The 21,172-nt window shown below is 40.0% G+C and overlaps 1 protein-coding gene across 10 annotated transcripts in view; it reads left to right on the top strand.

Annotated features, from left to right (window-relative positions):
* Positions 1-21,172, top strand: part of FHIT (fragile histidine triad diadenosine triphosphatase) — a 1,182,997-nt gene that overhangs the window by 904,997 nt on the left and 256,828 nt on the right. The window lies entirely within an intron of this gene.

The raw sequence follows: 21,172 nt of genomic DNA on the forward strand, positions 1-21,172 counted from the left end.
CTCTACACCTGCCAAGATGCCAAGAAGGAGTTGATAGCTTCTGGCTTGAAATCTTAAGCAAAGCCACTTTTAATCTGTTGCTGCTTTTTTATTTACTCTGCATTCCTATTTGGGGGGGGGGGTTGGTCTGTTTGTTTGTTTTTAATGAATTAATGTGTTAAATGAGAAACTGGCCTTGATCTTTGGACCGTTCTACATTTCTTACTTTATCTTTGCTGTTAGACACTTAGTCACCATTGTGGAGCCAACATTATCAGTTTAGAGGATAAATAATATTTTTGAAATATACAAGGTACTAACAAAAGATGGTTTAAAGAATTTTTTAGAATAGAGATGAATCCTATATGGGGTATGCAACCTGCAACCCCCAAACCTTTTTGTTTTTGTTTTTGTTTTTGCTGTGCCCAGAGCTCTAAGGAATTGCACTTCCTATTTTGGTTGCAAAGCACTGAGAAATGGACATTGATAAAGCTGATCTAGGAAGCAGAATTCAAATGCACTGGCACAGGAAGGGAATACTTAGTTTGCAATGGTATTTGTGAAAAGGATCTTGGGTAGTTGCTGATTAGAAACTGAATGTGATGTGGCTGCAGAAAAGACAATGAAGTTTTAGGCTGCATCAACGGAACGTAGTTTCTAAAACTTGGGAAGTAGTTCCATTAAGCTGTTAGCACTGGGTGATTTCAACCCCCCATTCTTGAGAGCAGGTTCTGAGGCAGCTGAGGATTTCATGGCTACCATGGCAATAATTTACAGGCAGTGAGCAGCACATGTCAGACCTGGTCTATGCCTTGGAGTAGTTGAAATGTGATTTGGTAATGGAAGAGATAAGAAATATTCTCTTGTCATGGACAGGGAAACCATGGGCTTAGTTGGCAACACCAACCACCATAGGGGGGTAGGTTCAAAGTGTATGGCCTGCCCCAAGCACGTGATGGATCTCGTTGGTTTCCTGAGAGTGCTTGGGAAATTTCCCAGCAATGTGGACAAAAGTTCTGTGGGGAGACTTGTTTCCCTCTGGAATACAGAGGCAGCAAGAACTCCCCTTGATAGGATTGCTCCTGAATGGCCTCTCCCTGTGTACTGATCTTGGGTGGTTCTCTGAGGAGCTCCAGGACATGAAACACCAGAAAAGGCGCCAGGAGTGACACTGGGGAAAGTTTAAGAGTAAATCTAATTCAACATGGGTATGAGCCCAGGTTCAGGCCTACACCTTGGCAGTAAGGGAAGTGAAGCAGGATTATTCCTCCACTGTTAAGGTGTTCAACAGAATGCTGTCTGGCAGCCCTTTTGATGATAACTCAGACCCATTTAAGGAAGGATGGGCTGGAAGAGCTGATGCTAAGCTGCTGTGAGATGTTAGACTAGCACTTTATGGATAAAATCACTTACATTTGCTCTGAGTTAGAAGCTGGCTTGACAGAGTCCAATGAGATGCCAAGGTAATACCTTGCAATGTAATTGGGAAAAGTTTGAACCTGTTCAGGAAATGATGAGATGACCTCTGCAAATTGTGGGCTAGACCCTTTCCCTACCTGGCTGGTCCATGCAGCCTGGAAGGGAACAGAAGCTTTGTCCTTCAGTTCTTCATGGGTGACACCTCTCCCAAAATAGCTGGTACACAATTTGGGGATCCCCTTCAACTCTCAGCTTCAGCTGGAACAGCAGATAGAAGCTGTGACCAGGAAAGCTTTTGCCCAACTGCTGTGCCAGTTGCGACCATTCCTGGAGCAGAAAATGCTGGTGACAATCACCCATGCCCATGTCACCTCACAGCTAGACTGGCAAAGTGTACTGTTCACAGAACTGCCCCTGAAGACCTAGGGTAAAATGTGGCTGTTCTCATGATAGATAGCACTAACTTAGTGTAGCCATATAACACCAGTGTGGCAGGAGCTGCGCTGGTTGCTGGTCTGTCTCCAGATGCAATTCAAGACCCTAATTATCACCTTCAAAGTTCTTCATGGCTTGGGACTTGGTTATTTGTGGGACCATTTACTCCAGATAGAATCTGCCTAGCCATTGTGTACCTGTAGAGAAGTTTCTACCCCACATGATCTATAGAAGGAGGGGACTAAATAGTGGGCATTTTCAACAGGGGCTGAAAATGTGTATCATTTTCTTGTGGAACACCTTTCCACCAAATATTATATGTGAATCTTTAGTCCTGAAGTTTAGGAAACTATTAGAAACCTGGCTCTTCCAAAAAGCATTTGGGTCTATGGAGTGAGGAGTGGATATACCTGAGATGAATGGTGGTGTTATGATATGTAATTATTGCCTGGTTAACCTAGGGTAGAATTTATGTTATAAATATGTAGGTATTTATTTATGAATCTATTTATTACAATTTTTATAGTGTTGATATACTTGGTGTTGCTGCTGTAAGTTACTTAGAATCATACCAAGTGAAGCAATATGAAAGCATCTGGAATGAATGAATGAATGAATGAATGAATGAATGAATGAATGAATGAATGAATGAGTGAATGAATGATGAACTGTTGGTAGAAGAGGTAGGATCATGGGCCCCTACTGATTTCTCTGAAACTAAAAGTTCAGGACCTGAAAGCTCAACTGCTAACAAATACACAAGAAAAAGAAGAGCTGTGAATGACTTTGGAAGTGGAAAAAATGGTTATTCTAAAATAACAAACCAGATGTCTGTGGGATATCTAGAATAATAACCTGTGAAGTAGAAATTAATTTCCAACTGCAGCAGACAAGGATTGCCCATCCCTAGCTGAATACGCGTTGACCTTCAGTAACAATGCCATTAAGCTGGAGCCCCTGCTTGCGTCTCTGTGATCTTAGCAGCATTATGCCTAGCGCACTTGTTGGCATTCAGTAAATGTAAAATAGCGGGAACACTGATTTCCACAGAATCCGAATGGTGGTAATATTTCTAGATATAATCGTTACCACAGGGAGCATTCTCAGTCTCGATCAGTGCCTTGCTCTTTCATGCCTCTTCTCCTTTGAGGATTTAACACAGGAAGAGCAGCTCCTATCTCCCTTTGCCTGATCCAGTGACTCACAAAATCTCCAGTAGAGTTTGACAGCTTTGTGTGACTGTGTGTATGCACTCCAAGTAAAGGATAAAGTGACAAAGAGAGGCACACTGGAGATGTCAGTTCATAGCATTGTGAACCTGGAATTAGTACCAAGGCCTCTCTGGGGTCGCATACATGATGTTGCCAATGCGTTTCGGCTTCAGGAGGAAGAGAATATACAAAGCTGTCAAGAGTACCGTTTCCTTCTTAAAGAAGGAAAAAGGTTAGAAAGATTAGAGTAATTTGGAACAGGAGGTTTCCATTATGCAGAAAATGTTAGTTCTCTGGCAAACTGTATTATGACTTGTTTGCATCATAATGCTTGAAAGCTGTTATTGTCTCTTACACTGTTGTTCTGCATGGAATGTGTGTGTGGTGTGTCTATGACTTTGTGTGTATGTCTTCTCTTAACTGTACACGCACAACTCCCCAGCTGGTTTTAATAGATGGTTTATAGCAGGAGGAGAGCCAGCCATTTTTGCTTTCATCATTGTTTAAGCGTGTGCACAACCTGTCATTGTGGCATGGTTAAATAGAAGAAGGAAAACCGAGCTTCTATTTCCAATGTTCTTTGCTTTTCTTGTATGCATTTTTGCATCAGTTTACCCAAAACTCAAGACGTCCAAATTGGCCAGCTTTTGTCTCCAAGCAATCTTTCTGGGTATCAAATCACAGTGAGAAGGAGGCTGAACATGGGATAATCCCTCCTCTGGCTGGCACTGAGATCGTAGCACTGAGGAAGAGCATCTATAATTGCCAACAACATCCCAAACATGGGGATTAGTAATGCTGTCACCATGATCAGAAAAGCTAACCAAGGAAGGAAGGAACTTTGGGAGATGGGTATCTGGACTATGGGAATCTGGAGCAATTCCACTCTATGTAGTATTGGCAAGACTTTACCTCAGGTATTGTGCACCACATCCTCAGAGAGCTTCAAAGAAATTGGAACAGGTCTAGAAAAAGACAAGGTGTGTGCGAAGGGGATTAGAAATGAAGATCTATAAAGAAGATTAAGAGAATTATGTATCCTTGAGAAAAGACAACTGAGAGGGAATATGATAGCATGCTTAGCCACCTGAAGGAATATCACACAGAAGTTCAAAATCTGTTCTTGATCATCCCACAGCACAGATCCCAGAATAATAGTCCAGTTACTGGAAGGCTAATTCCAGTTGAACGTTAGGGAAAAGACTTGCTAAATATAAAAGCAGTTTAACAGTGGGTCTGATTATCAAGGTGAACTCATTCGCTGGAAGCTTAAAGGAAACTGAAAAGCCTTTTGCTGGGAATGATCTTATTTGAATTCCTGCATGAAATACTCAGTAATTTCAATGGTCCCATCCAGCAGCATGATCCTATGTCATCTGCATAAGAGTGTGAAACAAACAACTCTGCTATCTATCAGATCCTGTGAATCCTGAGGAAGTGGACAGGGTTCGTGGAGTTGCGAGCAACACCACCAGTGGGTTAGATCCATGTTCCACTTGGATGGCTAAGGCCCCCTGGGAGGTGACACGTGGATGGGTTTTGTGTTGATAACTGCATCCTAGAGAGAAGGGTGATTTAGAAACAAGGAGGAGATAGTCAGCCCCCTCTTTAAGAAGCCACAGCTAGACCCCAACATTTTGAACAATTTTGTCCTGTCTCCAATTTTCCCTTTTTAAAGAGAAACTGGTGTGCAGTTTGAGAGTCCACCTGAACCTACAGCTCCTGTTTGAGGATCAGTGGCTGTATCCCCTCCCTACTTCTCTACATTTTATTTTCTCCTTCTTTCATTTTTTGGGATAGTTCAGCCTGGCCATTAAATTAACTAGCTTGACCTTAACTTTGTGGCTGTTCTGAGCACAACAAAGACACAAGCAGTTCCTGAAAGTGCACCAAAGTTACCATTATAAAGTTATGATATAAGAAGTACAGTATAAGGAGGAATGCTTGTTACATGCAAGTGATCCGCCTGCCATTTTATCTTAGCAGGCTGCATCAAAGTTTCTTTGCAATTTGACAGCATGATTACCTCCTAGACACCCATGCCAGACACCTGAAGACTCATTCCTTGGCTAGAGCACACTGTAAGTCAGTACAACAAATAAATAATAGCCTATGGAGCTGTCTGATTTACAGTCATTTAAACAGTTCCAAGGCAGGAAAACTCAGCCCAGATTTCTTCTGGTATCTTTTTCAGGTGCTTCTGAATAGCTTCTATTGAACTTATGTATTGAGAGACAGTGAGAGAAAACATGCAAACCTAGTTATTTGTATTTCTTCACACTTCACAGTTTGAGGTAAACTAATTTCTCTTTAGCCTTAGCAGTGGGTTTTTGGGGTGGGGGGTGAAAGCATTGAGTATCAATTCAATATCAGTTGGATATCAAGAAGCTCCTTGATTATACAGCATGCCCAATTGGGCAGCATCTTCACCAGTAAGGGGTTGAAGGGAATTATGGGGGAAAAAACGTTTTAATGTATTAAAATTTAATTTGTTATATTATGATATATATTATACAGAGCATTACGCTGTTTTGTATGTGTGACATTTTAGGTTTGAAGTTTTGATATAAGTTGGTTCAAAAGACCTTTTCTTGAAATAAGATGCAACATGTAAGTTGATATATTAATTATTAATATTTATTATTAAGTAATGCTACTTATTGAAGGTAATGGTACTTATTTCTAAGCTGGCACAAATAGAGCTGTTTCACCTACCCTCCTTTACCTACCTGGTGCATAAATCTGACCTTGGGATCTCATCCATCTCTATTCTGGTCTTGGATCAGGGAAGTGAGACATAACGTTCTCTCCAAAATATTGGTAGGAATAAGAATTGGCAAATGAGTCCTTAGTTCTTTGCTTACTTACTGGGAATTAAGCCCCACTGACCTCAGTGCGATTTATGATTTCATGGTGTGCATTAGACTGTCCATTCTCTTTCTTGTTCGGCCATCATTTCTTTCTCTATCATGCTTCTGCATTAATCTATTTTTTTAAAAATCCCAGTATGATTTTATCTGCATGTGGCTATATATTTTATCAAACAATTCATTTTAAATTTGTTGATCCTTTCTTAAAAAAAAAAAAACAAGAACTGCACTGGAATCAGACAAGCTCAGACTGAAATGATCAAACTCCTGAAGCTTCCATGGATCTGACTTAGTGCTCTCCTCTCTTCCTTGTTCCACAAAGTTCAGGGTTCTGTGAATGTTCCCCTTGTGCCCTCAGTCTGTTTCCCTCTTCCAAATATCAGGTATGATCTTTCTTTTCCAGAGGAGTGCCAACACAGCCCTTCCAGGCTTAGCATATCAGTTGGCCATTTTGCCAACTCAACCTACCCCTTTATTTCTGTGGGTAACAGGAGAAGCTTGGGAGTGAACACAATCACCCTGGGTGCATCAGCCTTCCCCAGCCTTGTGCCTTCCATATATGTGGAATATCAGCTCCCTTGGTTGGAAATTATAACCTTGATGTCTGTGAAATTATAACCCTGAAATTATAACCTCTGAAGAAACCAAACTGGGAAAGGATGGAGCACAACTCCCTGAGTGTGATTAGCCTTTGTGATTGGCTCTCTCCTAAAGATCATAGAGGTGGGGAAATGAAGGTCCAGACAGAGAAGCTGCCCATGAAATTATTTGAGAAAAGCGACTCTGGTAGCACTTGCCAGAAATGTTATCTGATATCCAATACACAGTTTACTGTCTGCAATATTTTTTTTCTATGCCACACCATTATGGCTTTCTTTCTTTTCCAGTTCATAAGACAGGTTAGATTGTACTGATTCTTTGTGTTTCATTCTTTGTATATCTCAAACTCTAGATTTGGGGGGGGGGGGGGTGTCAGGTGGAAGATGCTTAATTTAATTGTCATAATGTGGTGGAGTTATAATTCAGCCCCTGGTGGCAGAACAACAACGAAAGGTATAAAAGTCCCGCAGGTATAAAGTGAACATGGCATCTTGGAAAAAATATCCACTTGCTCTTCTGAACCCTTTTAAAGTGAACTGAGTTTCTCTCCCACACACACACATCTATTTCACCCTGCCTTTGGCTACACTGAGGGCAGAATAAAGGCTGAACACAGCAATGGCTCGAAAGTAGCAATCCTGTGTCAATTTCCTTGGTTCTCACAATTGGGCATTTATGGAAATGGCTTGATGTGGCATGCTTGTGCCACAGGTTTCACTATTTATCCCCTAGTGGCGGCCAATCATGGTAAACAGATAATACAATCAGCACAATTTGATATCACATGGTTCCATGTCCATATGGTATAAAGAACATCAGATTGTGTTAAATGGTCAAGCAGTCCCAGCATTTTCTGTCTGCTTTGTCTTTTTGAAAGACAAGGTTCTATTAGTATTTTTTCTTAAGATCAAAATCTGCAGTGTAGGGACAGCGGAACAACACTGAGTGACTGAATACATGCTTCACATTCTTCAGCACGTCCAGTTTAAAAGTATCAGTAGCAAGGGACAGGGAAGAACATCCTTGAAGGTCTTAAGCTGGCAGACAAGAGGCTGACTTGGAATAAAGTAACTTGTGCTGTCTACTCTTCTGAGTCGCACAGACACTTGTAGCAACTAAATGCTTTGTCTAGAACAGGGGAACGGTCAACATTTTTGGGCCCTCTGGACTGTTTGATAACGTTCAGGAGGACTTTCCATAAATCTGTGAAAATGTTAGGCCTTATTTCTTCAGATGCAGAGGGTCTGGGAAATTAAAAGGCAGCAAAAATCAGCGTATTTTGTTGCACGGCGTCTTAGCATCCATTTCCAGTCCTATTTTGCTGCTTTTTGTGCCCTAAATCATGCCACCCAGTTTTGGTTATGCCATCTTGGGATGCTTCAGGACCTGTACATGGCCCATGGGCTGGAGGTTACTCAGCTCCAAATGAGAAGTAAACAGGAGTTGCAAGAAGTTCAATGCAACCTGCATTCACATGTCTCTTGGTTACCAAGTGATATTTTAAACTCTTTGTCAGCAGCTGACTCCTTTTGACCCAAGCAAACTTGGTTTGACAAAAGTTCACCCATGTTTCCTCTGGGACCCAGAGCAGTTCTTCATTGAACTCATCCAATACGCTGCTGTGAATTAGGAATAGGCACAGCAATTTCCATAAGAACAAGTTGAAACTGCTTGCAGTTTTTATTTCATAAAACATGACGCAGGTAATGCATTCTATTTTTGTCGTCCCATCTGCTAAGCCTTTTATCCAATAGTATTTTTATGCAGCACTTCTGAGCATGATTGTTATGCATTTTCATGGCACTGAGTGTTATTTCACTATGCATTTAATACCTCAAGTAAGCAATCATCACCTCTCCATACTCAGCAAGACAGTGACAACCAACCTGGTGCTTTCTATGTATGCTTGACATTACCTCTGTTTTTCCTTGAGAAACAGCTCAGGAGGGGATGAACAAGGGCTGGACCCCAGACACATCTGACTTTAGGATGGCTTAGTTTACATCTGTGAGAGCCAGTCTGGGGTAGTGGTTAAGGCATCAGGCTAGAAACAAGGAGACCATGAGTTTTAGTCCTGCCTTGGGCACGAAGCCAGCTGGGTGACCTTGGGCCAGTCCCTCTCTCGCAGTCCTAGGATGCAGGCAATGGCAAACCACTTCTGAAATCTTGCCAAGAAACTCCAGGGACTCGTCCAGGCAGCCACCAGGAGTCAACACTGACTTGAAAGTGCAAAAAAAAAAATTGTATCTGCACTGCAAATTCATGTGGGTTTTGAATCAGTTTAAATAGCTTTGGCATCTGAATGATGGAATAAATTGCTTTGGTCTAAATCTAGCTGAAATAGTTAAACACGTCAGCAGCCTGCAGTTGCGTATTAGCCTTGCACCACACATGGAGTTGCCTTTCCCCTACATGTGTGGCTTTCATTGTTATGTCTTTCTCTTTAAAAGCTCCTCCGTGTGTCTGCCTTTGGAGGGGACAGGCGAGTCCTGCAGATTGGAACCATAATAAATGTGCAGGGAATTAACTGTTTGCTCTCACCACACTCTTTTGTGTTAATAATCTGGAGATAATGAGAATAGTGGCACAAGGCATCAGCTGCAGCTTTGGATGTGCGTTTCTGACAGCGTGGGCAGAAAGGGTAATTCCCATTCATCCTCACCCTCCTCTCTTGCTAGCTGACTTTTCTTCAGCTTCTTCTAAATCATGCTTAAGACCTATCTAATAGCCTACTTAGTACTAGACTAGATGTTTAAATAGATTATACTCTTAGTTCTTCAGCAGGGTCTATTTTTATTGCCAGTGGCTTTTTTTTTAATCCTCCTATGTCACAGAGATTCAAGGATACAGTGATTAGTGGCCTTCCACTTTGCTAGTTCACTCTGTGTTCTCTCAGGTATAGAATAGGGAATATCTCAGTAATTGGTAATTGGTAACAATTGGTAATTGTTTTAGCAAATAATACCTTTGAATATAAGTTATTTGGCAGCTGAATGAGCTGTCTGCAACAAGCTGCAGCAGGAGCTGCAGGAAAAAAGCAAATACAATTTTGGCTTTCTATGGAGGTACAATTGCCAAATCACAAGAATTCATTTACTGTTCTGCTTCTGTCAGTCCCTGTCTCCCCAAGATTATCTCCAATTCTAATCACTCTTTAAGAATGAGTCAGGGAAATTGGAGTGAGTTCAGAGAAGGGTAATGAGAAGGATCAGAAAACTAGAAATTGTCCTACACAGAAAGATTGAAGGAACTGGGTATATTTAGCCTTAGAAAAGGTGAGCCAGGAGAAATGTGACCATAGTCTTCAAATATCCAAAAGGATGTCACCCAGAAGAAAAGAATAGGGATTTAAATTACAGATTCTGATTAGAAAAATTAGAATTACCAGAAATTATTAGAAAAATCGGAATTAGAAAAAAGTCCTAAAGGAAGAGGTGATTATCTCCCCTTCTCTGGATGCATTCACGTGGTGGCTAGATAGCCATCTTCTCAGAGTGCTTTGATTTGGATTTCTGAAGTGAGCAGGAGGTTGTACTTGATAGCCTAAATCAGTGTTTCTCAACTTTGGCAGCTTGAAGATGTGTGGACTTCAACTCCCAGAATTCCCCAGCCAGCTGGCTGGGGAATTCTGGGAGTTGAAGTCCACACATCTTCAAATGGCCGAGGTTGAGAAACACTGGCCTAAATGGTCCCTTTGAATTCTATGATTCTCTGGCCTTTAAAACAACTACCTGAAATCTGGACTGCTGTCACGTGACTGCATGTAGGCTTGACGTATATTAGGGAACCATAGTTGGATCTGAAGAGGGCCCTGTAGGCAACTGTTACTGCTATTTTGTTCATGAGGAACTGGCATGGGGACAACTTCAGGTGGCTGTTTGTTATGAAAAGGGTCCTTTATTTAAGAACTTAACCAGCTGTAAGATAGAGAGCTGTAGGATGAGACCTGAACTTGACCCCCAACACTTAGTATCTCATTAATGGAACGGTGTCAACTACTTGCAGTCTTCCATACTAGGAGATGTATTCTTTTTCAATTTAAAACATAGTAATTATTTTTAAAAGTGGCGTTTATGTAGAATAATCAGTATATGCAAATATTATGCAACGTTGTGCCCTCTTTTGTCCTCTTTTTTAAAAAATTATTTTATGGTCTCCTAAGAGGCCACCCTCGATCATCCCTGCCTGATTTTCATCCTGTCACTTCCTAATGACTTCGCTGTGACTCCACATCAGACCTGTAATAAGTATAGTTGGCAGAGAACTAGAAAAGGCAGCCTGTGGCAGTCCCCCGAGTTACCCAGTCTCCTGTTTGATTGATTTTAATTGCTCTTAAAATGTAGGGAGCTATAAACTTTAATGTCTGTTTAGACAAGGTCAACTGTAAGGGAGGAAAAAGGGAGGAAACAGACCCAGCTTTCTCTTCCTTGACATTGGCTAAGTGACATGCCTAATCATGACTAGAGAGAAAGGATAACTGGGTCTAACCACAGTAAACTTAGCAAGGTTGGAACTCAGGGATTCTCCATCCAAGATGCAAGGATTCAATGAGTGAGCCTGTCAGACTTGAGCTGGAACCCTTGGCAGAGGAGAAGAGGAAAATCCGTGAACCAGGAAGCTCTCTTGGATCGAATCATTGGCTCATCTACTCCAGCATGCCATGTCCCAGGGGGTGGTTAACCAGGTGCATCCTGGAAAAATCCAGTTGGACAGAAGGACTGTAGTCCTTCCCTGCTCTCATTCTTTAGCAATTGGTAAGCAGCCTTTGGTGCTTATTCTCCTGGAGAACCCTTGGATTCAGTTGTTGCAGCTGGAGCTAAAAGGAACATTATGTCATGCATGCTGTGGAGAGAAGCAAGGAGAGGAGGCTTGGCTCTTACTAACTACACCAATCCTGGCCAATTTGGAGGAGTGATCACGTTTGCCTCTTGTGGGTTTCTGTGTGGCATACACCCCTCTGTACCTGTTTGCTTATCAAGAAGGCTTGAAACATACAAATGCAAAAGGGGTTTAAATAGGGTAGAGCAAGGTGGGCGACTTGTGGCTGTGGGCCATATGCAATCCTCCAGCTCCAATTTTGCAGTTGCCCACATTGTGTAACAGCAAACTGGCACTTGTTTGGTGGTGTGATTGTTCACCTCCCCCACCCACCCACCCACAAGGCACACAGTAGGTACAAGGACACCCTTGCATCACCAGACATGCTCCTTTGCACCTTGGAGACTGCATCTGCTAGTTATAAAAAATAGTAGGGTGAGGCAGTAGACACTGCCCCTGATTCATACATCTCCTATGTGTTCCTGTACCTTGAATCCCAGACCTTGCAATGTCAGACAAGAAGATCCAATGGGAGTTCACATTGTCTTGCATGTAAGTAGAACTCACTTAAACATCTGAGAGGAGAAACATTCTCTATGGATTCAAATGAAGTCAGGCAGAATTTGTACTGTACAAGTTATTGAATGGAGAGTTACACATGGGAGACTGAAGGAGGAGACCACTGTTGGCAGCCTTGTCTCTCTCATTCTTTCTCTCTCTTCCATCTCTAGTCTTAATGCGTTCCCCAGAATGCCTGGATAATACTCCTGGAACCTGAACATCCCAAATAATTCTTTAGGTTAAGTTAAAGTTCAAACCTCCAGTTTCTTAAAATTCAGTTTTTGTCTGATGTTTCAGAACCTATCTTTCATCAGTGATTCTGTGAGCACTACAGAGCATGTTTTAACACAACAGAACTGCAACTTGTGCCTAGAACTCCTGCTAGGATTTGCAGTAGTAACTTACACAAATTATTAGGAAGATGTCCATCTGCACCAGGGCTTTATTTATCTCTTACATTTATGTAGACAATCTAGGAGTGAGATATACCTTCATTATTTGGAGAGAGATACAGCCAGCTGATATTTATATATCTATATCTATCTATCTCTATCTCTGTATCTGTATCTGTATGTGTATCTGTATTTATCTCACCCCCACATATTAGAAGTTTCATGGCTCGACCACCCCAGTGGGCAAACTTTTTCTTCCTGTGGTTTTACATATTACTTGACAACCAGAAGGTTGTATGCAACTGGTTTGGTCCTTTCTAGGATTCATCAGGTACACACAGCCATTACTGTCAGCATTACAGTAGGTAGATCTTACATTGTGTGGTTCAGAACCCTTTATCGGGAATCAAACTCTTGGACTGTCTGGTCTTATATAGTGAATTTAGCTTTATAATTTATCTATTTATTGCATTGCTTTATTTATTTGTCACATTTAGTTAATACATTGTTTCTACCCTGCCAAATCAATCAATTCTAAATGACTTCATAATAAAATAATGTAAATTTTCTTTTCTTTTTTTTTAAGAAAAGACCAGATGTTAAAGCCTTACCATCCCTGCAATTCCAAAGATCCTGTCAGAGGGAAAGGGGGAGACAACTCTCTTTTTCTGCAGTACTTGCAGACTGCTAATGCTGGCCTATTTTGGTATAACATGTTCACAACATGGCCTTCTTCCATATGTCAGGAGACACAGAGCCGCACTTGAAATCTTTTTCTATGCAGTGCATGTTCTCCGCTGCTGCATTATGGATTGTCTCTCTAAAGAGATCAGGATGTGCAGTGGTATTGAAATTACTTTGTGGAAGAAGTGGATTGGGTGGGATGTTTTGATGGAAGAGTGCAAAATGGGGTGATGACTAGATAGCTCCAATTACATTAGCAATAATCTTGTGATAGAGACAGACAGCAGAAAGTTACCATTTAAAAAAAAAAAAGGAAAATCCAGATCCTCAAACGCAGACTTAAAAAAAAAAAGGTAATAATATCCTTTGCTATGTGTTCCTATTCATAATCCAACTTTTCAAAGATCCAGGGGGGAAAAAAAAGTACTTTAATGGAAACTGTAAACCCTCTTCGACTTTGCTAATACCAGAAGTCACCCTTGGAAACAAAGGTATAAAGAAGAGTTTTCAGGTATGTTAGATAAGGCATTAATCCCATTAACTTCTAAGAAAGCAAAGCACTGAAAACTTACTCCTTGGGGTTTTTTCCTCGCCTCCCCTTGTTCCCCCACCCTCCAGCATCTGCTATTGTTTGTACAGCTGTCTGGCGGCTTCTCTGTTGGGATTTCATAAAAGATAATATTAATATGAAGTCTTGGTTGCTTTATTTTATTCCTTCAGAAGAAGTACTAAATTTGCTATTGCCAAGTTGAGGGTCCCCCTCCCCCAGCTGTAAAAGGCATCTCAACTCATTTCTCATGAAAATTTGCCCCTTAGGAGTGGTTTGAGTACAATCCCAGGTGTTTAATGTTGTTCACTTAATGAAGACACAACTCACAAAAACCGCTGTTGAACTCTGGCACCCTTCATGAATATTGAGGCGATGTTGATATTCAAAACGGACAGTGGAATAGGTGGCTTTGCAAACTGCTTCTCCCGACCTGCAGCACTCCATGCATACTTTTGGTCTTTGGAATATTTTGTATTTCCAGTCATTTCTGTGCCCATTTTTTAAAATCCCAGAACCTTAACTTTAGCCACAGAAAGACCAGCACATCTGTTGTATAAAATACGATCAGATGGTATGGAATTGCAAGGATCACGGAGATGTTTTATAAATGGTGATGAACAGAGGGACCTATTTCACACAGCAGGCTAAGAAAGGGTGTGGCTTGTTCTGACTTAGCAAGTTATGCAAGTCCAGTTAAGCCTGGTTTAGGCAATATACTGAGGACAGAAAAAAACACGAGTTGAAGAAGTCTCCAGTTCTGGGGTGCTAATGGGCCTATTTGGAATTTTGGCAGTATGTGATGGACACTTTCAAAAATGGTTGCTGTGATAGGTGGCCAACCCTAAGGGGCCATTTACCAGGAGTTTAACTGGTGAATTTGCTTCCCACCAGCCTTTTAGCCTATGAGGATTGTTCCTATCATTTTATCTTACTTTTTTTTTTTTTTTAGGCAGGTGGACGTCATTCACTATTTTATTTTCCAAAAATGTTTGGGGGGACTCTGTGTAGCTCCAGGGGCATTGTTGGAAATTTGGATTAAGTTTGAAGCTAGCTTCCCACTTTTAAAATTAAAAGCGTCTAAAATAATAAAATCATCTAAAGCATAGAACAAGGTGAGCACCTAGAGAAATGTCCACAGGCACATTAGCTCTCCTATATGCTGCTAGAAACTGAGGGTACAGCATGATGTGTCTCTCCAGTCAATGAGCCGTGAGTCTCATTTCAAATATGAGCATGTGAATTAAACAAGACTCTGTTTTCACAGTTCCCCCCCACCCCCATTTGCAGTAGGGTGATTTCAGTCACCCCTCTTACATAAGTGTTATAATTATAATCAAGATACACAGATACACACATGCACACATATTCAGAACTTTAAATTATATGAAAATACATTAACATGTTCTATGACTCTATCTGATTTCTAAAGCTTCTGTTTTCCACACTCAGTGGAAAAATAGGCTGATCGGATAGGGCTATTATAATGCCGCTGTTACTTCTCATTCTTAGAACTAGATATCACTGTCAGATCTCAACATCTTTGCTGATTTTCCATGGAGAAAAAACAGCTTGCAGGTGGAGCAGTTCATAGGGCCAACATAAAATAAACAGATTCATCACAGTGTAGCCCTGTATTTATCAACTTCGAAGAACATCCCATTGAGTTCATTGAGGCTTATTCCTTGGAACAGGGGGTAAGAGCTTCCCTTTACATGAGAAAGGAATCCACAACAGGAATAGAAATCAACTGGTAGGCAAGTTCAAGGAAACAGTGGGGTGTTTTTGTGTTTCCTTGTTGGCTGAAGAAAGTTAAAGATTTGGAGATTTTTTTCATTGATCCTTACTACATTTGTCCTTTTCAATATGTCATAAAGGTAGTACAAGGGCCAAAATATGATCTCAGGAAATAGAGAAGATGGTGCAGGAGAAAATACACCTAATGTAAGACCTGAATAATTAGGAATGGCTATTTTCAGCCTAGTAATCTTTAGGTGAGAACCAGTTGGTATAGTGGTTAGAGGTACCAAGCTAGAAACCAGAAGATTGTGTTCTAGTCCTGCCTTAGGCCAAAGCCAGCTGGGTAGCTTTGGGCCAGTCACTCTCTCTAAACCCTAGAAAGAAGACAATGGTAAGCCACTTCTGAAAATGTTACCAAAAAAAATGCATGGACTCACTGACACAGTTGTTAGGAATCAAGATTGACTTGGAAGACACAAACACATAAAAAACCCTTTAGGTATGTTTCACCATCCACATTAGCACAAGACTGGGCAAGAATGATTTAAGTCTATTCCTTGATGTGAATGACAATTGAAACATCTGTAGAGAACCAGGACCTGAAAAACCAAGGAATTACTTTTTTCTGTGAATTTCAACATGATCTCTTATAATGGCTAGAAGAATTAGGGTTAGTTTATATCATGCACAAGAGGTTCCTTGCTGGTATGGCCATAAGTGAGCCTTTAATTGTTTGTAGGCAATTTTTGTGCCTGGATTAATATAATAAATGTCAATGTTGAATGGAATAAGGTCAGATTTTACTGCTTTGACCAGAAATGTAATCTTCCAAGATTCAGCTTTATTGCTGTATTTTAGCAGTCAAGGCTGGATAAGGTCACCAGTATTTATTTCAGAATGATGTAAGATATGAAGACATACTATATGTCAACTTCATTTTCTGTAAGCAGTCTGGATTTATGCTGTCAGATGTGTGAAGCAGAGGGTTATTTCTCTTTCCCCCTTATAAATCCACAAGGCAGGTTGGCTTTATTTTGCTAGATTCCCAAAACATGTCTCATTTCTCTTTATCACCTTCTTAAGGCTTTGCATCTTTACTCAAGAGACAACTTTCTAGTGGTGCAGTTTATGAAACCTTTAGCAGCATGCCAAGGATAATGACAAGTGCATTTTTGCTTGAATTAACATGGCATACCTTCATTTTTAAAAAATGCTTTTCTCAATTCTAACGATCCATCATTCTTTAGAGCCTAATGGTGAACTTCAGAGCTTGCCTAATTAGAAGCAAACCCTACACAGCTCAATTCAACTTGATCAGAATAAATTTACACAGCTTTCAGGGCCAGTCAAGATATTTCAGTCCTTGAAATGAAGGGCAAAATGGCGTCCCTCCTTCTGGAAACAGAAACCAAGTAGATCGACAGTTCAACTTTGCTTCAACTTTGGCAACAGAATATTATCTTGCACTGTACCTGAGAGGAGGTAACTATCTTAGGGGCATAAATTAGACTGTTCTCCAGTGTCTGCCTGCCCCATAGCTTCTGCTGATGGAGGTAGCTGTCTCACTCTGACTGATGGCAGAGCGAGCCCTAAAAAAACTTTAAGTCAAGTTCTGGAGAACAACTTTGTCTCTGTATCACACATATACACAAGACTTTCAAATAATTATTTGATAGGAACTCTTATTATCTTTGAGCAACTTCTCCAGAAAACTATGGAGTTGGGTTTTTTTAATGCAATTCCAGAAAGCAAAGAAAGAAAGAAAAAAAACCAGTATCAATTTACAGCAGGCCAAATCTGTTCATCTGTTGAATGGAAGCAGATCATTCAGAAAATTGAGGAGCTCAGGTGGTGTTTTGAAAACAAAAGGACCTCCTCTTGTTCCCAATTTGTCAATCAAGATGGTATATTTGCCTGCCTGGATAAAATGATAAATTAATATAAGAGAAGTTTAGTATGAGAGGTGATCGGACTACTAGTTTAGGAACATTTTTTTAAAAAGGGCAAATGTATATTGAATAAAAGCTGTTAATTAAGCTATAAAAAATAGGAGCCTTGAAGTATGAGCTTCAAGATAAAAACCTACTCAAGAAAAAAATAAATAAGGTAAGTTGACTAGGAATGTCAGAATAAGAAAGATTGGGTAGTTTCTTGGTAGTAAGCAATAAACATCTAAGGTGAAGCAATTTAAAAGGAAAAGCAAATTTGGACAGTTTTGCTTGGGCTATATGCCAGAAGACTTTGCCTTCGTTTTGGCTGGGCAGTTTGCTGAGTTAAAAAAGAAAATCTCAGATTATCACATTTATATCTCCTGTGTAAACTACAAATGCTTCTTGTGTATGGAAAGAAACGAAAAGGTTAAATGCTTGATAATAACACACTGTATTTCTGTTTAATTATGTAAGGTAAGCATTTTTTTTAAAGAAATCATTTTCTTTTTTGTATGAAGCCTGCTTCGGGGCTGTATGAAAAGAAATAGAATGTATCCTGAAATATAATTTAATTCACCTTGACAATTATGAGAATAATGATCAACATGTATTTTTCTCTCTTCTTTTCCTTATCCTTGTTCATCTCACCTTCTCTTTGTCTGTTTTATCTGCAGTTCTTGAGGAACTGTTGCATTCAGAAAACATAAATGTCCATTGAATTGATGGGGGAAATTCCAACTTTTTTGTTATTAGCTATGACACATATTGGAGCAACTTCTCAGGAAATAGAAGTAGTTGCTCCAACTTCAGAAGTAGAGATGTTAACCTTTAACTCTTGATAAAGTCCTTGAATTGTATTTTTGTGCTACACTCCTAAAGTCATCACAAGGGCCCTTCTAGCAGCCATAGGAAGGAATACAAATATTTATTCCTCCAAGGCCAGAAATAATTTCACAGTTGGAAAAGGAAGTTTAATTGGGTTATCACCTCCCAGATCTATGGAAACTTCTGAGGTCCTTGTTTCTTCTGTCTCAATGTTCTAAAAAGAGACAAAAAGAATGATTGGCAGGTATGTTCTGAGCCAAGCAGGAAGGGCTTTGAATTCAGAGGATCCAAAACTTCTCCCAATTATCCTGGAGCTCCCAATTTCCCTCCCATTTGTTGCCATCTCAAATCATCCCCAAATCAGCAGCAACAACTTGGATGGAAAGGATTCCTTACTATTTGCTTTGTTATAAAAATGCACAGCAAGAAAGAAATAGAAGTTAGAACCCCAATGTGTATTTGAACATGGTCAGTGAGTATCTACTTCAGCTCTTAACACTCAGGACAGTTCTAGTACCAGGAAGTGCTAAAAGTGAAGAATAGGTGTCTCCTCATGTAGAATATGTGCAAGGATATTCCATGCCAAGGTCTTACAACTCACACTGAAAAAAACTCCAGTAAACACATTTCTCTTCCAGACTCTTAAAAATGCATGTCATTCATAAATTGCTCTTAGGATCCTACCAGTATTTTTAAAAATCTTTTTGATCAATTGATATGCCACCTTTCTATTTACAGAACATTCAAGGTGGTCAAGAACATACAAAGAGGCAGGAAAAAAGGCACCTCCAACTAAATATAATGGTGGTGGAAGAGTTGTGTCTCACCTGCTCTTTTAAAGGAAGAGAAGACCAGGGTTAGTCACTGCTGTCAAAGAAGAGTTTTCCATAGGAGAAGGATCTCTCCTTCCTGCCCATAAGAGATTTCTGAAAATTAGGGCATACTTCCTGCAGATAATAATGAAAGAGGACATTCCCTTGCATGATCAGGTCCTAAGCTGGTTAGGAAAGTTCTCATCAGAACCTTATATTGATCATGGGAAGCAATTAGCAAGGAATTCTATAGAAAGAAATCAAATTGCCTTGAGCCTTAGGAAGTAGGCATTATGTAAAATTCTATGCAAATAATAAACAAGCCGTTTTCTTAATCTTTAAATCTGATTTCTCATTTAAATCAGATTGCCCGGTCTTTCCATTATTAGCACCCAGCACAGCCACAATTCTGTATTCACTGACTTGGAAATAAGTTTTGTTCAACTCAGTAATACAATTTTTGAGAAAACATGTTTAAAATCATGCTGTACCCTTTTTCTTCTTAGTGCATTGTATTCTGTCATCAGTTGATACAGATAACAGATAATCCAAACTGGAATGTCACAATTAAAAATGAAAGGAGAGAAAATATAATAGGTTTCAGTGACTTTTAACTATGTACACTTTTCTATCTGCTAGTGATAATTATTAGGCCATTCTAGAATCTTTGTCATCACATGTATAAAAACTCAAGTAGCCCCATTTTACAGAAAACACACTCTTAAGCCTTCCAAATTCCTTAGAAGGAATTTAAGCATAGCCTAGTCAGTTCTGAGATAAATTCTTCACCAGTAGATTGTTATCCAGTGGCTCCTATGAGAAATCAAATACAGTTAGTCCTCTACTTACAGCCACAATAGGGACTGGAAAATTCATCGTTAAGCAGTGCAGTCATTAAGCAAGGCATCACTTGACCGCATCCGAATTTACGACATTTTTTGCAGTGATTGTTAAGCGAATCATGCAGTTCCCCATTGATTTTGCTTGTTGGAAGCTGGCTGGGAAGGTTGCAGATGATGATAACATGACCCTAGGATGCTGCAACCCTCGTAAACACATGCTGTTTGCCAAGCGCCCAAATTTTGATCATGTAACCATGAGGATGCTGCAACAGTCATAAGTGCAAGCCAAATGCCAAGTGCCCAGATCACATGACCGTGGGCTGCTGCAACATTTGTAAGTGCGAGGACTGGTTTTTTAGTGCAGTCATAACAGTCGCTAAGCAAATGATCGTAAATCAAGGACTACCTGTAATTCTAAATTCTGAACATCATCACTCTTTGATTCATGTTTTCTAACAGGACAAAACTAGAAAAGTTGTCATCCAGATTCATCATCAAAAAGAAATGAAGAGAAAATGGCCTTTGATCAGGCCTGCTTTAACTTCTATTAGCAAACAAATGCTGAATTCAGTCTTGATTAATGATACATGTAATAAACTGAATGCTTCATATTGTAATGACAATAGCAGATCATGCTGGGGTTAATTTCTCTTTTGCGCCACATAGTATATTAGCAGGGGGACTCACTCAAGGTCTAGACCTAATTGGCTTCTCTCTTTACATGTATCCTAGCAACTGGCTGGAGGAAGTTTGCTTTTTTATTTTTTTTTTCCCTGGGGTGTACAGTCTGCACATCTATTATGTCTTGTCTTCAATCTTTTTTAACTTTTGAAATCAAGTAAAGTTGGCCAAGTTCTTCTCTCATTGAATTTAGTCTACTCAGACTTTTACTCTGCTAACACTTCATATGTGTACCTACATAATCCTCTTTTTTCTTTGTAGAGCAACTGAATAACACTGGATCCTTAGGAAACATCCCTTTTGGTCTCCTGTAACAGGTGATATTTTATTTTCAGGCTGATAAGATGCCAAAGGTTTACCTTCTATGAGCTGTCAGCTTCTTATTTATGGGGATCAGCTGCTGGTGTGTGTTTCTCTCCTTCAAAGGACATGATGACAGACCCAATGCTGGGATTTCATTTTTAAGGGCGCGATGACAAACTTTAAATGCGTTCTAGAATTGTATTCCTTCAGGTTTGGTGGCAAATATTAGGTTTTATTTGCATACAAATCACTTTCTTCTTTCTGGGGAAAGGCTGGTTTTGACACATTCAGAAAGTTTATCTCTGAAGTTTTACTCTCTTCTTTGCTTCCAGAGTCTACCTGATTAGCTTATTCTATTACAGAAGATTTTGGAGTCATTTTTTTTCTCTTCTTTTTTCTCTTTTTTGCTTCTCTTGCTTTGGGAAAATGTGTTAAAAACACAACAAAACACTCATTTTCTTTTGAAAACACTAATGCTTTTAAGTGAGTGATTTTGTCTATTTTGTGAACAAAGATGAAGGC

This window comes from Python bivittatus, unplaced genomic scaffold, assembly GCF_059951505.1.
Source record: "Python bivittatus isolate LINGU-HERP-01145 unplaced genomic scaffold, Pbiv_v1 ctg000080_np1212, whole genome shotgun sequence".
Taxonomy (NCBI): Eukaryota; Metazoa; Chordata; class Lepidosauria; order Squamata; family Pythonidae; genus Python; species Python bivittatus.